This window comes from Nicotiana sylvestris, chromosome 1 (genome assembly GCF_000393655.2).
Source record: "Nicotiana sylvestris chromosome 1, ASM39365v2, whole genome shotgun sequence".
NCBI classification, from domain to species: Eukaryota; Viridiplantae; Streptophyta; class Magnoliopsida; order Solanales; family Solanaceae; genus Nicotiana; species Nicotiana sylvestris.
Window position 1 is genome coordinate 76,582,080 of NC_091057.1, and position 15,189 is coordinate 76,597,268.

Consider the following 15,189-nt stretch of genomic DNA (forward strand, 5'->3'; position numbering starts at 1 on the left):
ATCGAGGTAGTGCCTAAGTATAGGCAACCTCTTAATAGAAGTCTATCCCCCACGCTTTAAAAAGCTATCTGCATCAATTCCAAAAAGGATCCCTAGGTACCCAAAGCTGACCTTCGCTCAGGTTACCGCTCTCAAAAGTGCCAAAACTCAGCGGACTATCTCCATGCAACTCGGGGGTCCCGATAGCTTGAACCTATCAGATCAATTCAGGCTTGGTCCGAGGTACGACAAGGGCCTCAAAAAAGAGCCATGTCAACCAGTGGAGGATCGGGAAAAACGCTCATATCCGAGTTAGATATCAGCGGTCAACAACAAAGGAAAATATTCGAAGACCTCGAAGGGCACAAGAGCATGCAATAATAAGGCAAAAATCAAAAATAGAAGTCAAGGAAGGATATAGAAGAGGAAGGCGGGGGAGAAGAGCAAAATGACGAAGGAGAGGCCGGAAGAAGACAAGAAGTGGCTGGGTGAAAAATTTGGCTAGTACAAACTCCACCATTACTACCAATTTGGAGCCACTTCTTGAGACATTGCCTCGGCCCGAGAAGCAACAGCCAGTAGAGACTATCGCCATACCCCCCAGGAATCCAAAAGGGGTGTAACGCGCCAAGCCTAGGTAGGAGGGTGAGCAGCGGGGTATAGTCCGAGCCCCCTCTTGAGCAGTGGTGCATAATCTAAAGTATCTCCCAAGGTCAGAGGAAATCCGCCCTCTGCCTCATCGCCCTGAGCCAACGGCGACTGCAACAACAACAGTAACAACAATAACAACAACAACAACAATAGCATCACAGCAGCACAACTTTGTCCAACCAAAAAGGGATCGAGAGTTGGGCCAAGGCACACATGACGTAAGATCTCAAGGCCATGGGCTACAAACATAACGAGATGGAAAAGACTAAAGATAGTATGAAAGGAGGAAAAGATGGATATCAAATGAAGTTTGAATGAGAAGCCGACCACAAGAAGCCCCATTTATAGGGGAGGGAAAAGTAACCGACAGCGCCATTACCACCCTCGAAAACCGTGAAAGCAGGTGCAATCAATGTGTTCATGGAAGCTGAGTCGATAGCAATAACACAACCCCGAAGAACGAAGAGTCGCAACATTTCGGATGATCCTGGAGAAGCGGAAAGGTGAAACGCCTCGGCACTTGTAAAAGGGGGACTGCACCATCAACACGACGTCGTTATAAGAGACTGAGAAGTGGGGTGTCAGAATCATTTCTTATCACTTCCCTCTAAGAAACACGGAGACTATCTGTGTGCGGTGAAATTGGGGCGGCCGATTACTCCTTGACAAAATGCTTCGGAGGGTGATCTCGGAAGCCCGGGATCTCAAACCGGTCACTTCCCTCAAGATCTGTCGATACCCAGCCAAGGATAATGCCGATTGAAGTCACGATCAATGTGGGAATCTGCCCAAGAATGCATCCGGGGTTGATCAGGTCTATTTTGAGTAGCTCGACATCGGCCCACGTATACGTCATAAAGCTAGTCGGTTGTCCCATCCCATTTCTTTTATCACGCGATGTATCTTGTACTAAGTTTGGGCTCCCCCCTCCTAGAAAATCGGAGTCGCTAATACCCTGTAAAGTAGAGCTCCAACTATTTTACTCAAGTGCAATAATCTCTCTCTCTCTCTCTCTCTCTCTCTCTCTTCTTTCTAACTTGCTCGTTCACACTGGCTCGAGGCCGTTTTAAGATTTATCGCTTTCTTACTTGTTCTTCTTTTATTGCTTGGTATTGGCCATAAAGAGCCTTGATTAATCATATCTTAACTGTTATCCCATTCCCGACTACCCCTGATAGCTCGAGATCGAGCCCAGGTATCGACCCCGAGGTCCTCCATCGAGCGGTCTGAAGCCCGGACAGTAAGCTTTTCAGTTTAATTATTGCTTCGTTTTAGCTTGAATTTCATCGTTAAACTTCATATTCTTAGAAGCACTGCTCTAACAACTAACATAAAAATATATCATATATTTTTAGAATCTCATTTGCAAGTTTAATTGTTGTTACCATTTTTTCACAGTAAACAAAGGGTTGTAAATATACATGGTCTAACCATAAAAAAAATTAGGGGTTTAATTATGGAAAGACTTGATAGAACTTTCGTTAATAAGGAATGGCTATCCTTATTTCCTAAAACAATGGTTATTCACCTTCCCAAAACTCATTCCGACGGTAGACATGTGATTTTGACCTTCCCCAAGATTTTACATATTTTAGCGTTTAAATATTTACTTTAGGCCTAATATCGCTATTTCAACTAGTTTTAACTATTTTACTTTATTTTATAACAACAATAAAAATTACAAAAATATTTTGTTCTATTTAGCTAATTGATATTTTATTTAGTTACTTTTGGTTTATGTACCTTTCATAAAATTAAAAATACAAAAAAGTATGGTATTTTTATCTTTATATAATCTTGAAAATACAAAAAAAATAGTTTCATGTTTTAATATAGTTTAATTTAATTAATTAGAGTTAATTTTTGCACTATGTATTATATTTATCTTATATTAAAGGAAGTTAACTAAGTTTTTGGACCACAATTTTAAGAGTCTTAGAGCCCAATTTTAGGACCCAATTCGGACCTAGCCCATAATTCCTAAGCCCATACCCCTAACCTAAAGGCCCCTTCATCTCCCCATTGTAAACGAACCCTAGAGAACCCCCCATCTACAGCCGTTTACACCTCTCTTCAACTAAAAAGAGAACCAGCAGCTCTCACGGACTCCATTCCAAAAACTTCAGCCATGTCCATCATCTTCTATGAGCAGCCATCCTAACTACACCAAAAAAAGCGCAAAAAATCTTAACAGAGTACCAGCCCAAACAACCACCATCAGCTCTTTCCGGAACCACCTCTAAACCTTCCTTCAAATCGCCCAAACATCACCAAAAAAAACTAGCTAGAATTTCCAGCTAAAAAACGCAACAACACAGCCTCGAGAAAGATGTAAAACCATCTCTAAACAACGTGAAAACAACAGCTCAAATCGCTGTGTCGAGTTTCGGTTAGGGGCTTGACATATTTGTCTTATGGACTTGTAGAGGAAATATTTGAGGTCAATTTTCATCTCTTTCTATATTAAGATTAAATATCGGTGTTGTGTACTGATGTGTTCTCTATTGTGTGATGTGTATGCATGATGCGTATGCATCCAGAGTGTATACTAATTGAAGAAAAAGCTACTTAACTGGCTAATGCTGCTCTAAAATGATTTTTACATCTTATTATATGGTAGACCGTAACAAATGAACTGATAAATCGTATATGGACAATATGTTCCATCAAAGGTCCTTTGTATTTGTTGGTTTATTTATTTTAAAATTATAATTTGCTGCCAGTATGTTTCTTACAAGGTTACCAGCAAAACCTTTTCTATTTCTTGACAGAAAACTGTTTAGAGCATGATAAGTGATGGTTTGGTTGTTGTGTTTGATAAAAAATTCTGTTATACATAAAATTGCTACCATTGTTATCTTGAGTTTGAATTTATACCATTATTAATTGTTGACTATTTTATCATAACTTGGCCAAATTGGGTTGTCTTTTTCTGGTAATTAGCATTTCAATACGAGCTGGCGAGAATAGGATTAAATTTACTAGCTTTGTTTTTGCGTAAGTGGAAAATTACAGTGAGAGCTTGACTGGGGCAGCCTTGGAATGGTATACCCGTCAAGATGTTAGTAAGTGGCATGCATGGGATGACATGGCTCAAGATTTTGTTCGACACTTTCAGTACAATCTAGATATTATCCCAGACCGCTCCTCCCTATCTAAGATGGAAAAGAAACTCGAAGAAAGTTTTAGGAAGTTTGGGCTCAGATGGAGGGAACAAGCTGCTCGGGTCAGTCCCCCGATTGGTGAAGAAGAAATGGTTGAGCTTTTTCTATAGGCACATGGCCCCACCTACTTCAGTTATTTGATCCTAGCCTTGGGTAAACCTTTCAATGATGTGGTAAAAATAGGGGAGATGGTAGAAGAGGGAATCAAGTCACGCAAAATCAGGAGCTATTCTGCTTTGAAAGATAATATAGAAGACATTCAGAACATCTCAGTAAGTTTGGGTGGAAAGAAAAGAAATAGAAAAGATATTGTTGAGCCCCGCCAACGACATGATCCAGTGGGCATTCCTGCTCAACGCTTTCAGCCTCAATATCGACCCCATGGATATCCTTGTGCTCCAGATAATCCTCCCCAATGCTACTTCTCTCCATAAAATCCCCAAAGTCATACCTCACCTTCCCAGTACTCCATCCATAATGCACAACCATATGCTCCACATCTACAGAACCCGCGATGGTCTGCACCACTTCCGCAAATGTCTTACCCACCTCCTTAAGCATAGCAACCACCTACCCGCAAAAGGTTCCAGCTGAGGTTAGAGTACAAAATGAAAAGGCAACAGGAAAAAGAAAAGACTTTCACTCCTATTGGAGAATCATATGCTAGTTTGTTCCAAAGGTTGAGGCAATTAGACATGTTGAAGCCAATTCAGATAAAAATTTCGAACCTCCTTCCATAGAATTTTGATTATTCTCAAAGGTGCGCATATTGCTCTAATGCCCCGGCTCACAGCATAGAAAAGTGTTGGCATCTGAAAAGAGCAGTTCATAAGCTTATTGAGGTAGGTGACATTGTTGTGCAAAATCCAGATGCACTAGACACTAGCCAAAGTCCATCGCCTGTTCATAATGAGACGTATATGGTGGGTATGATTTGTGTTGAAAAGGAATATGAGAACTCTTCTGAGATCCTCAGAGGGCCACTTGCCGCAAAGCTTTTAGCACTCTCGGTTCTGGCAGTTAATCTAAAGAACGAGCCGGTAAAAGGGATCCAAAAGCAATTTGCTAAGGTCAATGTGATGAAGACTTGTGAAGGTCTTGGTAATATTGATGTGAAGCTCAGTGGCTAAGATGTCAAGCTTGGTAATTGGAAAGATGCTCCTTTCTTGGCTAGCCAGGGGGAGTCCTGGTGGTTTATTTTGTTGTTATTTCTATTGTCCGGGTTATTTTAGGGTTGTAATCCAGATATTGTCTTGGGAATCAAACCCTTCTATCCTTTTGTTTTGCTAGTTTGTTTAGTCGTAGTAACTCGTTTAGTGTTCTCTAGATCTGTTCCAGGGTTGTAACCCTAGTTTATTTTGCGTGTCTTGTTGTTCAAACCCTTCTCACCATCTCTCTAATGCAATTTTATGTTTTATATTATTTCTAGTCATTTTTTGTTTAGTTCTCTTCTCCTTTTATAGTTCTTTTCATGTTGGCTCTAGTGACATGACATGTATGCATAATTCTAGGCCTGGTCTTAAAAGTTAGTTTAATCATGAAACAATGAAATAATTTTGAAGATGATAGGGACATTTGAGGGAAATACGTACATATTTGGACATTTTGAGATCATTTAAAGCCAGAAGTGTGTAAAAATAGGGCAGATAATTTGGGAAGTTAATAGGATTACAAGAATTCGTTAAAGGACAGTGCATCCCGGATAATTTGAAGTGAGCAACTTTGAGTTCAAGTACATATCAAGTAACAAGATAAAGCCAAGGGATTTTGTTCCAAACAGACGGAGGGTATACATTGTGATGAAATCACCCAACAAGAGTTCTGTACTTGACAAGTCACTAAAAAAAGTAGAAGGCCTATCAGTGACATCAATGCCAAAGCTTCAAAAGAAATGTTGTACTTGGCATTTTCATGGATTGAGAGGCCCTCTTTCAGCTACCTAAACACTTTATACCATTCGGTACCCCTTTTGAACCTATGCTAATTTTCTTGACCTCCCTCTTTTGGAATCGAGTTAGAGTCATCACATAAAAAAAGGAAAAAAAAAGAAAAAAATTCATGCCCTATAAGGTTTGTTTTAGAAACTTCATTAAAAAAATATTTCAAAAACAAAAAAAAAAAGAAAAAAAAAACAAAAAGAAAAGGAAAGGAAAATAGCAGCAACAAAGAGTAGTCGTGTGAACTACGTTCGACCTGATTCTTGTCACCACAAGATACATAGGCAGTCTTACGGTTCGGTCGCTCCAAATAAAATATTTCATAATCCCACGAAGTCGAGAGTGGGACAGTCTTTCTTAGAAAATCCATCTCAAAAAGAAAAAAGAAAAAAAAAGAGAATCAAATTCCCTTGTATTAAAAATTGGGGCAAAGTTTTTATAATGGATTCCAAAAGTTGTAAATAAATTAACCATGTTGTCTTAGTTATTTTTGCCTTTATGATATCCTTTCTTTCTAACCCTGTCCAAAAGCCACATTACAGTCTAAAAAATACCTCCTAGATAATCTTTCAGAGTGCCAAGCTAGACATGCCAGGAGCATTTGATGTTTTTACTATGGTTAATGCCTTGTCATCTGCAGAATTAGAAGAAATAAGAACAAAAGAACAAAACGAGAAAGTCTTATTGGTGAAAACCTTCACAGACACCATAAGGCGACATTGAGTTGATAGAAAGAAATGAGAGAGGCTTGATGGTGAAAACCCTTCGGGCATTACAAGTCAAATAAGGACCATGATTCAGATAGGATAATCAGAGCATCGAAACCTAGTTTCACGGCTTAGAGATACTACAAGAGTTGAACATTAGACTTGCGTGACAGATTAGGCCACTTAATCCAGAATGCATGTCACAGTCATTAGAGTTGGTATCCACATTTGATAAGTTTCTACTTGGTGATTTTCTTGTTAGATATCATCTCTTTTCGTTGTCCTCTTAACTTTGTTCTTCTTGCTTTGTCTAAGTCCTCTCGAGTCTATTTTGCCAGAACAAGTAAGAATGACTTTAAAATCTTCTACCAGCTTTGAGATTTATGTGAAATACAAAGGTTTGGTATATGTCAATTTATGAGCACAATACAACAGATAGAGGGTATTGGGTTTGAACGGATCAGAGGTATGTTCTGTGATAAGGGTGACAGGAAAAGTGGTTAGTCAATAAACAAGCAAGGTCTTTCAAGTTAAAATCAAAGTTATCATGGCAAGTGAAGGGGCAATCGCTCTCAAAGTCAAGGCCTCAAACCAACCACTATGTTTAAACTCACAAGTTTTCTTTGCTTCAAACAGAGATGAAAACTGTGTCCAAATCAATGCTTGGATGCTTGAATTTTTCAAGTGCAATGCCCAAATTTGGGCAGCACAAAGGTTGTTTGAGAAGGTTTTTACTTGCTAGGCGTTCACCTAGTTGAGATGACCATTACCTCCTAGGCATTCTCCCTAGTCAGAAGAGTTTTTAGTTTTTCTTAAGTTCAGAGGTCCCGCCTGCAGAATAGGGTTAGTTTTACTTTCCTTAAGTGGTTAGTCTTTAGTTTTCCTTGAGTTCAGGGATCCCTCCTAGAGAATAGGGTCATTTATTGTTCCTTTAAGTTGTTAGTCTTAGTTTTCCTTGAGTTCAGGGGTCTCGCCTGGAGAATAAGGTCAATTTTAGTTTTCTTAAGTTGTTAATCTTTAGCTTTCCTTAAGTTCAGGAGCCCTACCTGGAGAATAGGGCCATTTTTAATTTTCTTAAGTGCTTAGGATTTAGTTTAGGGGTCCCGCCTGGAGAATAGGATCAATTGTTAGTTTCCTTAAGATTTCAATATTTAGTTTCTCTTAAAGTTCAGGGGTCCCACCTAGAGAATAGGGTCAGCTGTTAGTTTTCTTAGGTTTTCAATCCTTAGTTTTCTTGAGTTTAGGGTCCTGCCTGAAGAATAGGGGTAATTTTTAATTTAGTCAAGCTTAGCTTATAGTTTTCCTTAAGAACGCTCTCATAGGAGACGCACATCTTAGTTGAATTTTTAGTTTTACCCTCATCCTTGCATCTTTCATCAATAGCATAAGTAATTTACATTATCGTTAACAACTCACAAACCTTCCTAGTGAAAACTAGGGTAGAAAATTTTATTTGTTTTGTTATTTTTAATTGCATGCACCCACCTGGAGAACGAGGGCAACATTTCAGAAATCGGTTTTAGGTCCAAGTCAAAGAAGCACCAAGAACCCGCCTGAAGAACGGGGTCAACTTTCAATTTCGTTCGAGATCAAGCAGGAGGATCCCACCTGAAGAACGAGGGTCAATATTTCAGAAATTGGTTTCAAGTGCAAGTTAGAGAAGCGTTAGGAGCCCGCCTAAAGAACAGGGACACGTTTTAGTTTACATGTTAAAGTCAAGGAGGCATCAGGAGCCCACATGAAGAACATGTTAAGTTTTCAATTTCAAGTTAGAGAAGCATTAGGAGAATCCCGCCTGAAGAATAGGGTCAACTTTTAGTTTACAAGTTCAAGTCAGAGGCATCAGGAGCACACTTGAAGAACAGGGTCAGTGTTGGGGTTTCAATTTCAAGTTCAAGAGGCATAAGGAGAATCCCGCCTGAAGAACGGGATTAACTTTCAGTTTTCAAGATCAAGTGAGAGGCATCAGGAGCCCTCCTGAAGAGTAGAGTCAACTTTCAGTTTTCAAGTTCAAGTCAAAATCAAGCAGGAGGATCCCCCCTGAAGAGCAGGGTTAACTTCCAGTATTCAAGATTCAAGTAAAAGACAACAGGATCCCGCCTGGAGAATAGGGGCAATTTTTAATTCAAATAAGAAGTAGCACGATCCGTCTGAGGAACAAGGTTTTCAAACTCAAGTCTACTCAAAGTTCAAGTTTATTTCAAGTGCAAACAGCAGGATGCCCGGCTGAAGACCAGGGTCAACTTCCAGTTTTCTTCAAATTCAAGTTAGTAGGAGGCCCACCTGAAGAACGGGGTGAATTTTTTGAAAGAGCAAGTGGAGATTCAAGAAAGAGCATGACAAGAAGTAGATAGGATTTTGTATTTTTTCTTTTATTTTTACTGTAATTTTTCCTTTTATTTTTGAAGTAATGGCAGGAATCGCGGACTGGAACCTCGACGACACCTCAATCGGCTCTCCACCTCGGTACACCCTATCACTGTTCCTACTTTTGAACTACACATAACCTGATTCCTTTATATCCAAGGATATGTAGGCAGCTCAGATACCAGGACTCGGTCACATTCTCCTTTCTTTTAGCTTTTGGTCTCTCTAAATACGGGTCGGGTCAAAAAACATGTCTCGTCGTTCTTTGTTTGAAAACACTTCGTGTTTCCAGTCAAAGAGGGGCAGCTGTAGACATGTGATTTTTGACCCTCCCTAAGATTTTACATATATTAGCTTTGAAATATTTTGTTTAGGCCTAATATCGTTATTTCAACTAGTTTTAACTATTTTACTTTATTTTATAACAACAATACAAAATTACAAAAATATTTTCTTCTATTTAGCTAATTGATATTTTATCTAGTTACTTTGGGTTTATGTACCTTTCATAAAATTAAAAATACAAAAAAGTACCTTATTTTTATCTTAATATAATCTTGAAAATAAAAAAAATAGTTTAATATTTTAAGATAGTTTAATTTAATTAATTAGAATTAGTTTTTGCATTGTGTAGTATTTTTATCTTATATTAAAGGGAGTTAACTAAGGTTTTGGACCACAATCTTAAGAGTCTTAGAGCCCAATTTTAGGACACAATTCGGACCTAGCCCATAATACCTAAGCCCATACCCGCTAACCTAAAGACCCCTTCATCTCCCCATTTTATACGAACCCTAGAGAACCCCCCCATGTACAGCTGTTTCTACCTTTCTTCAACTAAAAAGAGAACCAGCAGCTCTCACGGACTCCATTCTAAAAACTTCAGCCACGCCCATCATCTTCTATGAGCTGCCATCCTAACTACCCCAAAAAAAGCGCAAAAAATCCCAACTGAGAAGCAGCCCAAACAACCACGATCAGCTATTTCCGTAACCACCTCTAAACCTTCCTTCAAATCGCCCAAATATCACCAAAAACTAGCTAGAATTTCTAGCTAAAAAATGCAACAACACAGCCTCGAGAAAGCTGTAAAACCATCTCTAAACAACGTGAAAACCGCAGCTCAAACCGTTGCCATTTTTGCCGAGGAACACTCCAAAATCCTCCATTAATCCCTTAAAGCTCAAACCGTTGCCATATTTGTCTTATGGACTCGTAGAGGAAATATTTGAGGTCAATTTTCATCTATTTCTATATTAAGGTTAAATATTGGTGCTATGTACTGATGTGTTCTCTATTGTGTGATGTGTATGTATGATGCATATGCATACAAAGTGTATAAAACTTGAAGAAAAAGCTAATTAACTGGCTAATGCTGCACTAAAATGATTTTTACATCTATTATTTGTTAGATCGTAATAAATGAACTGATAAATCATATATGGACAATACGTTCCATCAAAGGTCCTTTGTATTCGTTGGTTTATTTATTTTAAGATTATAATTTGCTGCCAGTATGTTTCTTACAAGGTTAGCAGCAAAACCTTTTCTATTTCTTGATAGAAAACTGTTTAGAGCATGCTAAATGATGGTTTGGTTGTTGTGTTTGATAGAAAACTCCGTTATAGATAAAATTGCTACCATTGTTATCTTGAGTTTGAATTTAGACCATAATGAATTGTTGACTATTTTAGCATAACTTAGCCAAATTAGGTTGTCCTTTTTCTTGTAATTAGCTTTTCAATACAAGCTGGCGAGAATAGGATTTAATTTACTAGCTTTGTTCTTGCGTAGGTGGAAAATTATAGATTCCTTTATGTAACGATTCGACTAGTCATTTTGAGCATTTGCACTTCACTTGCCAGTTCTCGGGCATGACTAGCCACGTATGATGTATTATGATCTATGTAAATCGTCGGTTTTGGTTTTCAGGACAATCAAAATAGATTTGGAAGAACCATTCTCAGCTTGAAGCTTTAAATTTGAAAGGTTTGACCAAGTTTTGAATTTTTAGTATTCGATCTCAGATTTGGATTTCTATGATTTGGTTAGCTCCGTTAGGTGATTTTGGACTTGGGAGGGCGTCCGGAATGTATTTTGGAGGTCTGTGATAGATTTAGGTTCGAATTGACAAAATTGGAAATTTGCCGTTTTCCGGTCAGTAGTGGAAATTTTGATATCAGGGTCGGAATGGAATTCCAGAAATTGGAGTAGGTCCATTGTGCCATTTGTGACGTGTATGCATATTTTCAGGTCATTCAGACGAGGTTTGATAGACCTTTTGATCTAATTCGGAATTCAGAAGTTTTGGAATTCTTGGCTTGAATCCGAGAGTGATTCGATATTTTGATATTGTTTTGAGTGTTATGAAGGTTGAAACAAGTTTGAATGATGTTATGGGGTGTGTTGGCATATTTGGTCGGGTCCCATGAGGCTCAGATAAGTTTTGGAAGAGTTTTTGGAAGATTTTTGTCATTTTGGGCATAATCATGTAATGATCCAAAGGTCTGTTTTTAGTTCTAGAGATCGAAGTTTGATTTCGGGACTTCCGAAATTTTGATAATGAATTATCGGAGTGATTTGGAAAGTTTGGTCTAATTTCATCAAGTCACGATTGGATTTTTGATGCGGAACATAAGTTAATTGTTTATCGAGCAAAATGGGTATCGCACTGTGCAAATGAGCTCTGAATTGAGTTTCGATTGAAGGGCTATGTTTGTACTATTATTTGTAAATCATAGTAACAAGAATCATCGAATTTCGAGTTCGTATGGTGTAGTTAGAGCCTTTTTAGTGAAAATAAATATTGCTGGTGCAGCAGGATCTGGTGCGCAACTTTAGCGACCAGATTTGGCAGTTTTTAGTGACGGAATGGGGTTTTTAGCAACTAGAATCGTGTTTTATTGAGATGTCTTGTTTTTTTTAGCTCATTCCCACATTTTTGGACGAAAAGAACGCAGCTTGGGGCGATTTTTGAGCGAGAAATCATGGGAAATCTTGAGGTAAGTCACTTGTGATCATTTCTACTCTATAATATTGAATTATCATCGAATAATCCGACTAGATTACATGTTTTTGAGGTGTAAATTGGGATTTGGACCTAGAGATTTGAAAATAAGATTTGAAGATTTGGAGGCCGAATTGTTATCAGAATTTAGTATTTTTGTTATGGTTGGACTCGTGGTTGAATGGGTTGTCGGATTTTTTATTTTTTATCGGATTCCGAGACGTGGGCCCGGGGATCAGGTTTGGCTAATTTCAGAATATTTTATATAATTTGATAATTTTTGCTTGGGCTTTGTTCCTATAGCGTATGTTGATGATAATATATTGATTTTAGTTAGATATGGAGCATTTGGAACCCGATTCAAGAGGCAAAGGCATCGCGGGCTAGAGTTTGGATCAGTTTGAGGTAAGTAATGATTATAAATGTTGTCTTGAGGGTATGAAACCCCGGATTTCACATCATTGTGCTACTTTGAGGTGATGCACACGCTAGATGACGAGCGTGGGGTCGTGCACCATTGGGGATTGTGATTTAGTCCGTCCCGTATGACTGTTAAGTCGCGTATTTGATTGCAACCTATTTGATATCATTGTGTTTTGGAAATTATTACCATATTTTTGGTTGAATGCCATATTTGGGCTTCGTGCCAACTGTTTTGGACCCTTAGGGGATTTTTACTATTATTCCTCACTATTTTTACTTTATATTTGTACTCAGTCATGCTATATTGTACTATTTTCATAACTCAGCCATATTTACTCGTTTTTATATTTTAAATGATATTTTGGGGCTGAGCATCATGTGTTTACTGTTGTCCGAGTGTCTTGTGATATTTCTAATTGAGCGAGGCTGAGGGCCGGTGTTGTGAGGATATTATGGGACCGGGTTGCACGCTACAACAGGTTGTTATTGATTCATGATATTGTGAGGCCGAGGGCCTGATTGATTTATGCCACGAGGTGGCTTGTTGTTATGAGGTCGAGTGCTTGTTTAATTATTCCACGAGATGGCTTGTTATTGCGCTTGGGCTATAAAGAGACCTCCCGGAGTTTGTACACCCCCAATGAGCGCGGGTACCCAGTGTGAGTGATATGATGTAGCCCGAGGGGCTATTGTTGTTTCATATTGTTGCCCGAGGGGCTGTTCTTGATCCATGGTTGGCCCGAGGAACGGTTTTTGATTCATGTTATGCCCTAAGTACTGATTATGAGTGATTGTGAGGTAGCCTGAGGGGCTGGTTCTTTTGATATTATGCCCGAGGGGTGGTTTATGATACATATTTTGCCCGAGGGACTGTTCACGTTTTTATCAATTTTACTCACTGTTTTATCACTCGTTTGAAACTGTTGAAAGTTGTTTTAAATGGTTTTACGAAAACTAAGCTTGATTTATTAAGTAAATGATTTTTGTACTATTTTGGAAATGTACTGCATTTGTTGTAGCGTTATGTCGTGGCATACGTGTTTTCTTACTGCTCAGCTTTCATTTACTTTTATTACTTATTAAGTTGGCGTACTCACATTACTCCGTACACCCTGTGTGCAGATTCAAGTATTTCTGAACCCGATAGCGATGTTGATTGCTCAGTGGCAGAGTCATTGGAGTTAGCAAGGTAGATGTCCGATGTTCACAGCCCTGCTCTTCTCCCTCTTGTCTTCCTTAGACTATTTTTAGTATATTTTCAGACTCTTCGTTGTATTCAAGCCTTAGCAGATGCTCTTAACTTGTGACACCCCGATGTCGGGCTTGTGTTTTTATTCGTCACTGTTCATTTAGACTTACTTTATGAGATTATTGATTAATTAATGGCTTAAAAATGACTTTCACTGAATAATGGTTGATTCAGGAATTTTGTTGGCTGACCTAGTTTCACGATAAGCGTCATCACGACCGGGTCGATTTTAGTGTCGTGACACTTTGACTTCTATTCTCTAATTAATTTCATGTTTCATATTGAAATATTTTTAATGTAGGGAAACTTTGGATAACGAGGAGGGTTCTTGTAGTGTGATTTTAAGGAATAAATAGAAAAAAATTTGATGGTGCTTTATTGGTTCAATATCTAAATTGTGTATAAATCGAAATGATTTTGACACTTCCTTACTGTTCCTTTTGATCAAAACATAAAGAAATTTGATATTTCCTTATTGGTTCCTTTGAATAATTGCTAGTATGCTTTAGGCGCGACTTAATCTATCATCGTGATTGTGTACATATTCGCGTGACATATTTACGATTTTTAAAATAAATCGAGGTATGCGTTCGCGCAACTTCGGCCAAACTTTCTTAATAATAATAAAGCGTAATTAATTGTGGACATGTAAGCGGGACATGATTCTTGACACACCAAACAAAATGAGTACACGTACGCGTGACTCGTTTTAAGATAATTCCTTAATTACGAATAATCGAGTAATTAAAAGTGGTAAGAGGTAAAAATGTACATATATTCTTCAAATAAGTAATTAGATAATTTAATTGAGTTAGGTATGATTAAAGCGACCGTGCTAAAACCACGGAACCCGGTATGCCTAACACCTTCTCCCGGGTTAATAGAATTCCTTACCCGAATTTCTGTGTTTTGCAGATTGTAAAACAGAGTCAAACTTCCTCGATTCGGGATTTTAAACCGGTGACTTGGGACACCATAAATTATCCCAAGTGGCGACTCTGAATTTGAATATATAATCTCATTTCGTTTATTGTCACTTTAATTGGAAAAACTCTCATATACCCCCTTTCGGGTTAAAAAGGAGGTGTGACATCGACCATAATCCCTTGCTAATCAACCTTATTCCTAGAAATGTGAATCATAGTAGTAAACCCTTTAGATTGAAAATTATTTGGTGTAGACACTACAATTTTATTAACATTGTTAATCATTGTTGGAATGGTAATGACCTTGTTACTACTCAATACTCTTTTAAGGATGTGGTCATTAAGTGAAAAAATGATACGTTTGGAGACATTTTTAAAAAGAAAAAGAGGATCCTAGCTAGACTAAATTTTATCCAGTCTTCCTCTTCTTTCCAAAGTAGTCTCTTATTACAAGAATTAGAATCTAAATTACAACTTGAGTATAATAATATTCTAAAAAATGGAGCATGATTTCTGCAACTTCGATCTAGAATCAATTGGCTCAATGAGGGTGATGCTAACACCAAATATTACCATATAATGGCTTCTAACCGTAAACGTCGTAATGCTATAATGTACTTCACCAATGATAAAGGGGACTGGATTTCGGATCCCAAACAAATCCTAGACCATACTCTTTCTTTTTTTATGGAGGCCTTTAAGACATCCAAAACTATCACCCATAAAAATGCAATCTTGAGTGATCCCTTACGCCATAAGAAAGTCAAGTGCTAATTATC

The 15,189-nt window shown here is 38.1% G+C and overlaps 1 long non-coding RNA gene across 2 annotated transcripts; it reads left to right on the forward strand.

The window, feature by feature from the left end:
- Positions 1–9,638: 9,638 nt before the first annotated feature.
- LOC104224597 (uncharacterized) lies at positions 9,639–13,629 on the forward strand. 2 transcript variants are annotated; one of them, XR_710387.2, is made up of 4 exons: positions 9,639–10,038; positions 10,738–11,807; positions 12,146–12,217; positions 13,358–13,629. It is a non-coding gene; the product is annotated as an uncharacterized lncRNA (long non-coding RNA). The 2 variants fall into 2 exon arrangements; XR_011402718.1 differs by having other exon boundaries at positions 12,150–12,217.
- The last annotated feature ends 1,560 nt before the right edge of the window (positions 13,630–15,189 follow it).